The sequence below is a fragment of the Coregonus lavaretus genome (assembly GCF_964263955.1).
Source record: "Coregonus lavaretus genome assembly, chromosome: 18".
NCBI classification, from domain to species: domain Eukaryota; kingdom Metazoa; phylum Chordata; class Actinopteri; order Salmoniformes; family Salmonidae; genus Coregonus; species Coregonus lavaretus.
The window spans coordinates 6,908,061-6,921,821 of record NC_140005.1 but is presented as its reverse complement, the minus strand read 5'-3'; the positions used below and the strand labels follow the sequence as shown (position 1 = coordinate 6,921,821).

Sequence of the window (13,761 nt, the reverse complement as noted above, 5' to 3'; positions counted from 1 at the left end):
ATAAAACAGTAACTTAGAAAACAAAAATATTTTATTTTGTAAGACTTCGAACAGACTGAGAGCTGGACTGAGTCTCGAAATGCACAGAGGAAAAAAACGGAAAACGGTGCAAGCGTCCGTCCATCCTTCCGTCCGTCCATCCTTCCGTCCGCACATCCTTCCGTCTGCACATCCTTTGTTGATTTAACCAATCTTTTCTCTCTCATTCTCTTTCTTTCTCTGACTTTTTTTTTTTTTCTCCACCTCTCCGTTCTGCACAGCAGACTCAATGTTGGCTCAACCTTTCTGCAGCGTCACAGCAATATTTTCATAGCGTCACAGAAACGTTGAGAACATTCCTTCCGACCACATCTTCTTATCCTTCGTACTTCCAGCACATCCTGCTGTCCACAGATTAAGAGGTATGGATTCGACCAATTTCTTGTCTAATGGCTGAAAGAGAAGACAAAATGGAGAAAATGTTGCCGCGCGCGTGTGTGTGCGCGCGCGTGTGTGTGCGTGTGCGTGTGCGTGTGCGTGTGTGTGTGTGTGTGTGTGTTGGGTAGAGGATGGGGGACAGCATTATCACTGAACCTTTGTCTATTTCAAAAGGAATGGGGATTACTATGAATTAGTAAACAGGTGAACTGTATAGCTAGCATCCTCTCAGGACATACTTAATTAGGAGACCTTTGTTTGCTGTAACAGAAACTGAATTGGACTATAGAAAGTGGATGAATAAGAATGAATAAGAATGGCCTTAGTTGGTTTGCAGGTTAATTGCTCACTGATGCTGCGCGTGCCTTTTTATGAGTAACATAACACAATGCATTAACACTCTGTGTCCCCTACCATTAATGATCTCATCTTTCACCTTCTGCAATTCACGTACAACTTCATCCAAGATTTCCTGTGGGGTTAAAAAATACTTTTTACATTTCTTCCACAATACTTTTCTTCCATTGAACAATTTGAAGAACAGTTTTGGAATGAGTTTCATACCTGCTTCATCCTGTCAAAGTCTAGATCTCCCTCACTAGTGCAGCCCACTGGTCGCACCCTGCAAAACAACATCAAAAACATTAGGGATGATTTTAAATCATCGATAAATATACATTTGTTAGAACTTTCAGAGTAAATTACCTAGATTTACCCAAAATAGACAGTAGATAAAGTAGACCTTTTTATATATAAAATAGACAGTAGATAAAGTCATGTTTTCTCCAGCTAATTTACTGCTGCCATAGGGCTGTTTACATTTACTGATATCACAAGCTTCCTCAATGCAATAAGCAAACACTCCCACGGTTACTGTTTACCACAGAATAAGCTGATAAACCACACCCACATATTTTAGTGTATCTGTGTATTTAACGATGTCCATGATTCATTTGCTAAGCCTTTATCTTCTCACCGAATGGCCATTGCTATTGGGGTTCCCCCCCCCCCAGGCCTAGATCTTTTTAAAAGGTTTGGGAGCCTCTATGAAACGGATGGCGCTAACCTTGATACCAGTGAGGCCTTGTCTACAGAGTTGGCTCGGTCCCATGGATTCTTCCCTGCATCTATAGAGAGAGAGCATCACAATTATAAGATAATCATTTTATAAAGCACCCTGGCTCAATGCAGCCAATAACAAAGATAATGGTCAGAAAATGTGGAGGCAAGAGTGTGTTTACCTGTGGAGTTCTGCCCTGGCTTGGGATCCTCCTGTAATGGAAAATGAAAATGGATGATGTGTGTGTGTGTGTGTGTGTGTGTGTGTGTGTGTGTGTGTGTGTGTGTGTGTGTGTGTGTGTGCAATCATCTTTAGATTGATTGATTGAATGCAATTATTGTTGCTGGATAGACCCACCCTGTTGAATTTATAATTGATATTTTTCAAATAAGATCAAGTGAATTACCTCTTCAGGTTTCTCGGAGGCTTTCCGTCTGCAGGAAAAGTAAATTCAGGCAATTAGAGACGATCCAGAGCTAATGGAAAAGACAACTTCAGTCATGTTGCAAATCACTCGGGGTATTTCACAGGCTAGTAGTCTATCTACTTACATTCACATCAAGGAATACCTTTTTTTGTGATGATCTTCAATGAAAAATGTTCAACTCCAGAATATTCTTTATCAAAATGATACACTGGCCAAACCCTCCCCTAACCCGGACGATGCTGGGCCAATTGTGCACTGTCCTATGGGACTCCCGGCAACGGCCGGTTGTGGCACAGTCCGGGAATGAACCCGGGTCTGTAGTAACGCCTCTAGCACTGCGATGCAGTGCCTTAGACCGCTGCACCACTCGGGAGGCCCAGAATAGGGATTTTCAATTCAATTAAATTTGATTCATCGTTCTTTCACACACAGTTGTGTTCCTCTCACCTGCGTGCTAGAAGGGCGTTCATTTCCTGCATCAGCCCCTCCCCTCCACCACCACTACCTCCACTGGAGCGGTTGCCGTCGTTCTTGGCTCCACCTGTTCCTGGCGGACTGTTCTCATCCTGAGGACACAACAATGGCCACCATATGAGTTCCATCTCATAGAAGTCAACCAACAGGCAATGTGTATATGCAATGGTATGAATGTCCAAGCAGTTTCCACATAGGTGTGAATGGTCTTGTTCAGTGGGGCACACCATAGCAAAACATTTTAAAACGTATTGGAAAGGGAAACGTTGTAGAAGAATGTTTCTTATTGGAAATGTTCAGATAGTACCTCCCTGTTTCAAAACGTTTTCTTTCTACTCACCACGATCTGAGTCTAAGCTGAGATACTAACCCTTGCAACTTTGCGGAGTTTGGCTCCAGCCAGGGCGGCAGCCAGTCCTGAGAGTGGCTGCGCTAGCTCGTTCCCTGCCCCCTCTATCGGAGGCCCCCCGGGCCCTCCACCAACCGGTAGTGGGGGGGGCATGGGCGGTGGCACCGTGGCCGGAGGCGGGGGGCCCGGTGGAGGAGGGGGGGCCATGGGTGCCATAGGGGCAGGGGGGGCCATAGGCATGGGTGGGGCCACCGGTGGGGCCACAGCGAGCATGGTGGGGAGAGAAACCGGACCTGGGAGGAAACCAATAGACAGCATAGGTTCACATCAGGTGACATCATACTCCTCATTGGCTAACACTGCTGGCAAGCTCTGATTTGAATAAATAGTCCTCAGATAAGAGCAATTGGATTTAAAGTGAATCAAAAAGCAAAAGTACAGTAGCAGATGGCTGAATATGGGGACTGTTATTGTAGCAGATGGCTGTATATGGGGACTGTTATTGTAGCAGATGGCTGAATCTGGGGACTGTTATTGGATTCATAATAGGTATATACTTCCATCCACATAAGCCAGTGGAGTCCCCACTAGTTGTCCAAGTGCCTGTCTCTTTGAGCTCTGCATGTACTTACTGCAGCTGGCCGTGGCAGCCTGAGAGTTGGGAGAGGGCGTCTGCTTGGGTGAGCCCCCCTCTGATGGGGCTGTGGTGTATGAGGGGGGAAAGAATTGGGCTGCTGGTGGTGGTGGGGGCGCGGCCTGGGGGTGGTGGAAGGAGGAGGGGTACTGGGGTTGGTTGGAGGAGACAGGGACGGGGCCCTGGGCAGACTGACCAATCAGAGGGGGCAAGGAAGTAGCCTCACAGTAACCTAGCTGCTGCTGTTGCTGCTGCTGCTGAGCGAGGTCATAATAATCCTCTGATAGGCCATTGGCGTGGGGGTGGTGGGGCGGGATGTGGGGTTGGCCGGCCAGGTCCAGGTGGTGGAGCTTGACCCGGCTTTGGCGGGGCGGCAGAGGGAGGGCCACTGGGAGGACAGGCTGGGGCACGGGGGGCATGTGCACGGGCATCATGCCCACCACGGGGGGCGTGGAGGGCACGGGGCCGTAAATGTGGGCATGGGAGGCGGACCAGGTGCTGTGTTTGGGGGGCAGCACAGGGTCCTGCCGGGGGTCACCCTGGTGGAGGGCCCGCGCCGTGGGGGGAGAGAGGGGGATCTGGCGCACCTGCCGGGTCAGGGCCGTGGGCACCCCTGAATGGACAGGGGAGAGGGCCGAGGCCAGGGAGGTGGAGAGCTGGGCGGAGTTGTCACCAGCCCGTCCGCCCGCCACCTCTCTCTCCTGGGAGGAAGGGGAGGAGTTGGAGGCCACTCGGGCGTAGGAGGGCGGCAGTGTGGCGGCCCGGTAGTGTCTATACTCAGGAGGGGTGTTAGAGGGGTGAGAGGGGGGGGAGGACACCTTATACTGGAGGGTGGAAACAACTATAACACACCACAGAGGAGGAGGGGGGAAGAACACCACAGAGGAGGAGGAGGGGGGAGGGGGGGACACCACAGAGGAGGGGGGGGGGGACACCACAGAGGAGGGGGGGGGGGGACACCACAGAGGAGGAGGGGGGAAGAACACCACAGAGGAGGAGGAGGGGGGGACATCACAGAGGAGGGGGAGGGGGGGAACACCACAGAGGAGGAGGAGGAGGGGGGAGGGGGGGACACCACAGAGGAGGGGGAGGAGGAGGAGGAGGAGGAGGGACACCACAGAGGAGGTGGGGGGACAGCACAGAGGAAGAGGGGGGGGGAACACCACAGAGGAAGAGGAGGGGGGAACACCACAGAGGAGGAGGAGGGGGGGGGCACCACAGAGGAGGAGGAGGGGGGGAACACCACAGAGGAGGGAGGAGGGAGGAGGGGGGGAACACCACAGAGGAGGAGGAGGGGGGGACACCACAGAGGAGGGGGGGGGGGGACACCACAGAGGAGGGGGGGAAGAACACCACAGAGGAGGAGGAGGGGGGGACATCACAGAGGAGGGGGAGGGGGGGAACACCACAGAGGAGGAGGAGGGGGGGGGGGGGGAACACCACAGAGGAGGAGGAGGAGGGGGGGGAACACCACAGAGGAGGAGGAAGAGGAAGAGGTGGGGGGGGGAACACCACAGAGGAGGAGGAGGAGGGGGGAGGGGGGGACACCACAGAGGAGGGGGAGGAGGAGGAGGAGGAGGAGGAGGGACACCACAGAGGAGGTGGAGGGGGGGGGCACCACAGAGGAGGAGGAGGGGGGGAACACCACAGAGGAGGGAGGAGGGAGGAGGGGGGGGCACCACAGAGGAGGAGGAGGAGGAGGGGGGGGGGACACCACAGAGGAGGAGGAGGAGGGGGGGGGGACACCACAGAGGAGGAAGGGGGGGACACCACAGAGGAGGAAGGGGGGGACACCACAGAGGAGGAAGGGGGGGGGACACCACAGAGGAGGAAGGGGGGGGGACACCACAGAGGAGGAAGGGGGGGGGACACCACAGAGGAGGAGGGGGGGGGGACACCACAGAGGAGGAGGGGGGGGGACACCACAGAGGAGGAGGGGGGGGGGACACCACAGAGGAGGAGGGGGGGGGACACCACAGAGGAGGAGGGGGGGGGGGGGGGGACACCACAGAGGAGGAGGGGGGGTGGACACCACAGAGGAGGAAAGGGGGGGGGGGCACCACAGAGGAGGAGGAGGGGGGGACACCACAGAGGAGGAAGGGGGGGGGGACACCACAGAGGAGGAAGGGGGGGGGACACCACAGAGGAGGAGGGGGGGGGGGGACACCACAGAGGAGGAAGGGGGGGGGGGACACCACAGAGGAGGAGGAAGGGGGGGGGACACCACAGAGGAGGAAGGGGGGGGGACACCACAGAGGAGGAGGGGGGGGGGGACACCACAGAGGAGGAGGAGGGGGGGACACCACAGAGGAGGAAGGGGGGGGGACACCACAGAGGAGGAAGGGGGGGGGACACCACAGAGGAGGAGGGGGGGGGGACACCACAGAGGAGGAAGGGGGGGGGACACCACAGAGGAGGAAAGGGGGGGGGGCACCACAGAGGAGGAGGGGGGGGGACACCACAGAGGAGGAGGGGGGGGGGACACCACAGAGGAGGAGGGGGGGGGGGACACCACAGAGGAGGAGGGGGGGGGGACACCACAGAGGAGGAAGGGGGGGTGGAAGACAAATGAAAAAAAAAGAGAGAGAATAATGAGAAACCAAGCAAAGATGATAAATCACAAACGGAGAACACAATCACAGAGAAGAAAAAGAAGCAGAATGCAACATGACCAAACTCTCTGTCACATTGTCACCCAGCTGCCGGTAACGTGCTGGCAGAATGAGTGTCTCTATGGCCCAACATGACCAAACTCTCTGTCACATTGTCCCCCAGCTGCCGGTAACGCGCTGGCAGAATGAGTGTCTCTATGGCCCAACATGACCAAACTCTCTGTCACATTGTCCCCCAGCTGCCGGTAACGCGCTGGCAGAATGAGTGTCTCTATGGCCCAACATGACCAAACTCTCTGTCACATTGTCCCCCAGCTGCCGGTAACGCGCTGGCAGAATGAGTGTCTCTATGGCCCAACATGACCAAACTCTCTGTCACATTGTCCCCCAGCTGCCGGTAACGCGCTGGCAGAATGAGTGTCTCTATGGCCCAACATGACCAAACTCTCTGTCACATTGTCCCCCAGCTGCCGGTAACGCGCTGGCAGAATGAGTGTCTCTATGGCCCAACATGACCAAACTCTCTGTCACATTGTCCCCCAGCTGCCGGTAACGCGCTGGCAGAATGAGTGTCTCTATGGCCCAACATGACCAAACTCTCTGTCACATTGTCCCCCAGCTGCCGGTAACGCACTGGCAGAATGAGTGTCTCTATGGCCCAACATGACCAAACTCTCTGTCACATTGTCCCCCAGCTGCCGGTAACGCGCTGGCAGAATGAGTGTCTCTATGGCCCTGGGGAATGTTGATGTTTGTGTATGGATAAGCATGAGTAAACGGAGGGCAGGAGGGAGGGGGATTCAACACAAACACAGATGTGTCCGAGGTAACGCTATATCTATGGTCGTAGTCATTAGGGCACACTGTAGCAAAACGCTTTGCAGCCGAAAACAATCATGAGCGTATCTTATTGGCCAAGTTCAGGTAGTCCCTCCCTGTTTCAGTCAGTTTTTCTTCCATTTGGAGCCTAATGAACACAACCAACATGCGCTACACTGGGCTATTTGGTTACCATGATTACCATGCTATCCCCATGGAGAGAATAGACGTTATCTGTGAGATGGTGTATTGACGTGGGCGAAACGTATTGTGGCTTGTGTGTTGACAGACCCTGCCTTGCCTGACATGATAGTGTTTGTCCACAGTAGGTGTGTTTGTCCACAGTAGGTGTGTTTGTCCACAGTAGGTGTGTTTGTCCACAGTAGGTGTGTTTGTCGGCAGGCCTTACCCGAGCCAGACGTCCGTCGCTCCCTCTCTTTGTGGGCCACTCCCTGCATCGGATGCGGCTCCATCATTTGTCTGCAGATACAAAGAGGGCACAGACACATGTTTTAGCCTCTCCCTATAGCCAGCCTTTCAATCTGTGCCCATGAATACATTGCTGCTTGACATTGCCTCTAATTTTCTACTGCTTGAGTACTGGCTCCACTTATAAAAAAGGGTAAACAAATATTAAGCCAGAGGGGCATACTACAAAGCAGGATCAATGAGTTAGCCAGCTAACATGCTTCACTGTTCAGAAATAACTTCACATGTTTTAGGAATATATGTCCTACAATGGATTGATTCAATTGTTTCAACAAACAACCAATATTCAAGTCTAGATTCATTAATGAACCAGAAACTATTTTTATTTCTGAATGTTCATCAAAGTTAGCTGGCTAACTCGTTGATCCTGCTAACTCATTGATCATGTTAAGTAAAAAAATAGATATACAAATTAAAATGACAAATAATTAAAGAGCAGCAGTAAAATAAAATAACAGTAGGGAGGCTATATACAGGGGGGTACCGGTACAGAGTCAATGTGCGTGGGCACAGCTACCGGTCTGAGCGCACTACCTCGGCAACACCGGAATGGAAACCCAACGCACCCTAATCACCTCCAGCGCACCTGCACCTCATCATCTCATCACTACCCCTATACAGCCCTGGACTGTTCAGCGTTGTGTTGTGTGATTGTTAGTGTCATGTCGTGTACTCGCTCTTTGTTGTTCTCTTGCTCAGTGTTAAGGAAACCTTTACATTGTTGATTCCTGCGTCTGCGTCCTGCCTCTTCGTATCCTCAGTACTCGTCACAGTAATATGTACATGTGGGTAGAGTTAAAGTGACTATGCATAGATAATAAACGTAGTAGCAGCAGCGTAAAAAAGGGGGTGGGGTAGGATGGGGTGGGGGGAACAATGCAAATAGTCCGGGTAGCCATGATTAGCTGTTCAGGAGTCTAATGGCTTGGGGGTAAAAGCTGTTAAGAAGCCTTTTGGACCTAGACTTGGCGCTCCGGTACCGCTTGCCGTGCGGTAGCAGAGAGAACAGTCTATGACTAGGGTGGCTGGAGTCTTTGACAATTTTTAGGGCCTTCCTCTGACACCGCCTGGTATAGAGGTCCTGGATGGCAGGAAGCTTGGCCCCAGTGATGTACTGGGCCGTACGCACTACCCTCTGTAGTGCCTTGCGGTCAGAGGCCAAGCAGTTGCCATACCAGGCGGTGATGCAACCAGTCAGGATGCTCTTGATGGTGCAGCTGTTGAACTTTTTGAGGATCTGAGGACCCATGCCAAATCTTTTCAGTCTCCTGAGGGCGAATAGGCTTTGTCGTGCCCTCTTCACGACTGTCTTGGTGTGTTTGGACCATGATAGTTTGTTGGTGATGTGGACACCAAGGAACTTGAAGCTCTCAACCTGTTCCACTACAGCCCCGTTGATGAGAATGGGGGTGTGCTCAGTGCTCTTTTTTTTCCTGTAGTCCACAATCATCCCCTTTGTCTTGATCACATTGAGGGAGAGGTTGTTGTCCTGGCACCACACAGCCAGGTCTCTGACCTCCTCCCTATAGGCTGTCTCATCGCTGTCGGTGATCAGGCCTACCACTGTTGTGTCATCGGCAAACTTAATGATGGTGTTGGAGTCGTGCCTGGCCATGCAGTCATGGGTGAACAGGGAGTACAGGAGGGGACTGAGCACGCACCCCTGAGGGGCCCCCGTGTTGAGGATCAGCGTGGCAGATGTGTTGTCCCCTACCCTTCCCACCTGGGGGCGGCCCGTCAGGAAGTCCAGGATCCAGTTGCAGAGGGAGGTGTTTAGTCCCAGGGTCCTTAGCTTAGTGATGAGCTTTGAGGGCACTATGGTGTTGAATGCTGAGCTGTAGTCAATTAATAGCATTCTCACGTAGGTGTTCCTCTTGTCCAGGTGGGAAAGGGCAGTGTGGAGTGCAATAGAGATTGCATCATCTGTGGATCTGTTGGGGCGGTATGCAAATTGGAGTGGGTGTAGAGTTTCTGGGATAATGGTGTTGATGTGAGCCATGACCAGCCTTTCAAAGCACTTCATGGCTACAGATGTGGTATGGGATATGTGATAGGCCTGATATGGTTTGGGATATGTGTTAGGCCTGATGTGGTATGGAATATGTGGTAGGCCTGATGCGGTAGGGGATACGTGGTAGGTCTGATGTGGTAAGGGTTATGTTGTAGGGGATATGTGGTAGGCCTGATGTGGTTGATGTGGTAAGGGATATGTGGTAGGCCTGATGTGGTAGGGGATATGTGGTAGGCCTGATGTGGTAAGGGATATGTGGTAGGGGATATGTGGTAGGCCTGATGTGGTAAGGGATATGTGGTAGGGGATATGTGGTAGGCCTGATGTGGTAAGGGATATGTGGTAGGGGATATGTGGTAGGCCTGATGTGGTAAGGGATATGTGGTAGGGGATATGTGGTAGGCCTGATGTGGTAAGGGATATGTGGTAGGGGATATGTGGTAGGCCTGATGTGTTTTGTACCCTCAAACAAACTACTTTCAGACAAATTAAATAAGGGAACACGTTTGATGATGGATTCTAGCAAGTTTTACCAGACTTGAAGTCACTGGTTTGAGATACTTTGGATGCTCTTTTACAAACCAGTTCTTTATCTACCGTGTGTTCTACTGTGTGTTCTACTGTGTGTTCTGCTGTGTGTTCTACTGTGTGTTCTACTGTGTGTTCTACTGTGTGTTCTGCTGTGTGTTCTGCTGTGTGTTCTACTGTGTGTTCTGCCGTGTGTTCTGCTGTGTGTTCTACTGTGTGTTCTGCTGTGTGTTCTGCTGTGTGTTCTACTGTGTGTTCTACTGTGTGTTCTACTGTGTGTTCTGCTGTGTGTTCTGCTGTGTGTTCTGCTGTGTGTTCTACTGTGTGTTCTACTGTGTGTTCTGCTGTGTGTTCTGCTGTGTGTTCTGCTGTGTGTTCTGCTGTGTGTTCTACTGTGTGTTCTGCTGTGTGTTCTACTGTGTGTTCTACTGTGTGTTCTACTGTGTGTTCTACTGTGTGTTCTGCTGTGTGTTCTACTGTGTGTTCTACTGTGTGTTCTGCTGTGTGTTCTGCTGTGTGTTCTACTGTGTGTTCTGCTGTGTGTTCTACTGTGTGTTCTGCTGTGTGTTCTACTGTGTGTTCTACCGTGTGTTCTACCGTGTGTTCTACCGTGTGTTCTACCGTGTGTTCTACCGTGTGTTCTGCCGTGTGTTCTACTGTGTGTTCTGCTGTGTGTTCTACTGTGTGTTCTACTGTGTGTTCTACTGTGTGTTCTGCTGTGTGTTCTGCTGTGTGTTCTGCTGTGTGTTCTGCTGTGTGTTCTACTGTGTGTTCTGCTGTGTGTTCTGCTGTGTGTTCTACTGTGTGTTCTGCTGTGTGTTCTGCTGTGTGTTCTGCTGTGGGTTCTACTGTGTGTTCTGCTGTGTGTTCTGCTGTGTGTTCTACTGTGTGTTCTACCGTGTGTTCTGCCGTGTGTTCTACCGTGTGTTCTACCGTGTGTTCTACCGTGTGTTCTACCGTGTGTTCTGCCGTGTGTTCTGCTGTGTGTTCTACTGTGTGTTCTGCTGTGTGTTCTGCTGTGTGTTCTACTGTGTGTTCTACTGTGTGTTCTGCTGTGTGTTCTGCTGTGTGTTCTGCTGTGTGTTCTACTGTGTGTTCTACTGTGTGTTCTACCGTGTGTTCTACCGTGTGTTCTACTGTACACTGAGCTTGATTTATATCACTATTTGGTGTCTTTCTGAAGGTTGGATGTTCTTACCTCCTCTGTGCATCGGGGTCGTCTGAGGAGGGCCCATTTTGGCGTTGGACAGCAGGGCCTGAGGTGGGGAACAGAAACAGGTGAACGTATTTAGCTAGGTATGAAATGACCTATATCTTTGGTGTTTGTGAATAGTTTTTTCATATGCCACACCCTCCCCTGCAGTAGTAGAGGTACATTCAACATGCTAAATATGACTGAGGCTACATACAGTATAACAATACCAGTGCCCTCTGTAATTATTGGGACAGTGAAGCATTTTTTCTTATTTTGGCTCTTTACTCCATAACAATGACTATGAGGTTGTGCAGACGGTCGGCTTTCATTTTACGGTATTTTCATCCATATCGAGTGAACCATTTAGAAATGACAGCACTTTTTGTACATAGTCCCCAGATTTTAGGGGGTCAAAAGTATTGGGACAAATCCACTTATACAGTATGTGTATTAAAGTAGTAAAACGTTTAGTATCCATATTCATAGCAAGCAATAACTACATTAAGCTTGTGACTACAAATTTGTTGGATGTATTTTCTGTTGTTACATTATTGTAGAAGTGTTTAGAAGCACATTCTATTCTTATTTACAATAAAAGTGACACAATACATTATTTACCATTAATTTCTATTGGGTACAAAATAATCTGCAACACAACCAAAATGAACAGCAAATGCATCCAACAAATTGGTAGAGTCACAACCTTGATGTAGTCATTGCGTGCTATGAATATGGGTCCAAATACTACACTTTTTACTGCTTTAATACACATATAAGTGAATTTGTCCCAATACTTTTGGTCTCCTAAAATGGGGGGGGGGACAATGTAAAATAAAAAAAGTCTTAATTTCTAATTGGTTCAACCAATATGGATGAAAATACCCTCATATTAAAGCTGACCGTCTGCACTTTAACCTCGTAGTCATTGTTTTGGAGTAAAGAGCCAAAATAAGAAAAAATGCTTCACTGTCCCAATAATTACGGAGGGCACTGTACATGATGATGCACAGGCCTGGTTCGCCACTAGCGTTAGTCACCACAACTTTCATGTTTCATGCACCCCCTCACCACACTATTCAAGTATATGCTGTTATCTGTTAAATAGACTTCGGTAGCAGTGTCTATTTTGCCCGTGGTGGTATTTTTTTTATAACATTCATATTTGTACAGTATGTCGTTGCTGGCTGATGAAAACCTTTATTTAAAGATTTTTTTATTTTTTATTACTTGTATTGAAAGTAGTAACTCCCCTTAATGCACTGTGAACATTTCATGACTCTAGGACCAAGTAAATATATCTAAAATATCTACTGAAGTATCATAATTGTATGTTTGTTAATGGGAAAATATGGCCGTTATTCTTTTCCATTTCCAGTTTTGGAGATGAGAGGTTTTCATCAGACCGCGACGATGTGCTCACAGACACGTAGTGAGCCTTGTCAATTTAGTTTAACAAGAAACCACTATTGCTCACTTAGCTACATCTATGGCTGCCTTTTACTTTGGCAGCTACAAAAGGGTATCAAAGAAAAGCGCAGTAGTTGAACGTAGCAAAAATAATGACCATGTGACCTAACATCCAAAATAACCGCCTCAAATGCAGGCAGGGGCTTTGACAGAGAGCCAGTTAATTCCATAAATTGCATGCTGGGTCAAATGGCATGTGTCATCTCACAAGCGAAGCGTGTCCCTCCCCCTGTCCCCCCCTCTGGCTGCTGCTGTGTGTCCTCACGCTCTCCTCTCCTCTAGATTCTCCTGAGCTACACACTCGATTAGCCACGGCATGTCTTGTTTGTATACATTCAGATTTTAGCATTAGCACGGTGTTTATAGCATTAGCACTAGACGTTAGCACGGTGTTTATAGCATTAGCACTAGACATTAGCACGGTGTTTATTGCATTAGCACTAGACATTAGAACGGTGTTTATTGCATTAGCACTAGACATTAGCACGGTGTTTATTGCATTAGCACTAGACATTAGCACGGTGTTTATAGCATTAGCACTAGACATTAGCACTGTGTTTATTGCATTAGCACTAGACATTAGCACGGTGTTTATAGCATTAGCACTAGACGTTAGCACGGTGTTTATAGCATTAGCACTAGACATTAGCACGGTGTTTATAGCATTAGCACTAGACGTTAGCATGGTGTTTCCCAGATCTGTTTGTACTGTCTTGTCAACTCCTTTGTAGTCATTGGCATGATGACCATAGTTGGCTATCCAGCACAAGCAGATCTGGGACCAGGCTATGCGGGGTGGGAACCACACCAGGCATCACATGAGGTTCTACGCTTCTGCCTAGAGAAACACACTGTGGTTTTTTTTCTCCCACAGCATGATTGATGCAAACCACAGGCATTTCCACAGGAAACCGCAACAAAACAGGGCCAGCAGACTGTAGACCAGAATAGACCTGACCTGCCCTCCCCTCCTTCCCACATCTGTGTACAGCTCCTACAGTGCATTCTGCATTCAACACAACAAATGCATGAACCAAACCATCCTTGATCGCCAATCCTGAACCAGATTGGATGGAATGTAATATTCCTCATTTCCATTGGAACAACGTCTAACTTCACCAGTCTTTGTCAAGAGATATTCAACAACAACAGGATCAACAAATAAAGTACATGGAGACAATGGCCCGGTGCAGAAACCCCCAACCCAGCAGACAAAACTGTCATTATGCCATCATGGTAAGGTATACTAGACGTTTTTTTAACATATTTTTACTGACCA

General features: G+C 49.7%; 1 pseudogene across 1 annotated transcript in view; it reads right to left on the bottom strand.

The window, feature by feature from the left end:
* Positions 1 to 130: 130 nt before the first annotated feature.
* The window catches only part of LOC311145964 (ena/VASP-like protein), a 48,148-nt pseudogene continuing 34,517 nt past the window's right edge, over positions 131 to 13,761 (bottom strand). The window contains exons 4-14 of the transcript in view: positions 11,019 to 11,076; positions 7,202 to 7,272; positions 3,360 to 4,202; positions 2,749 to 3,020; positions 2,352 to 2,470; positions 1,884 to 1,911; positions 1,659 to 1,689; positions 1,484 to 1,544; positions 982 to 1,039; positions 832 to 889; positions 131 to 432 (exon numbers count right to left, since the gene is read on the bottom strand). The product of the transcript in view is annotated as an ena/VASP-like protein (transcript). The remainder of the gene's footprint in view (positions 433 to 831; positions 890 to 981; positions 1,040 to 1,483; positions 1,545 to 1,658; positions 1,690 to 1,883; positions 1,912 to 2,351; positions 2,471 to 2,748; positions 3,021 to 3,359; positions 4,203 to 7,201; positions 7,273 to 11,018; positions 11,077 to 13,761) is intronic.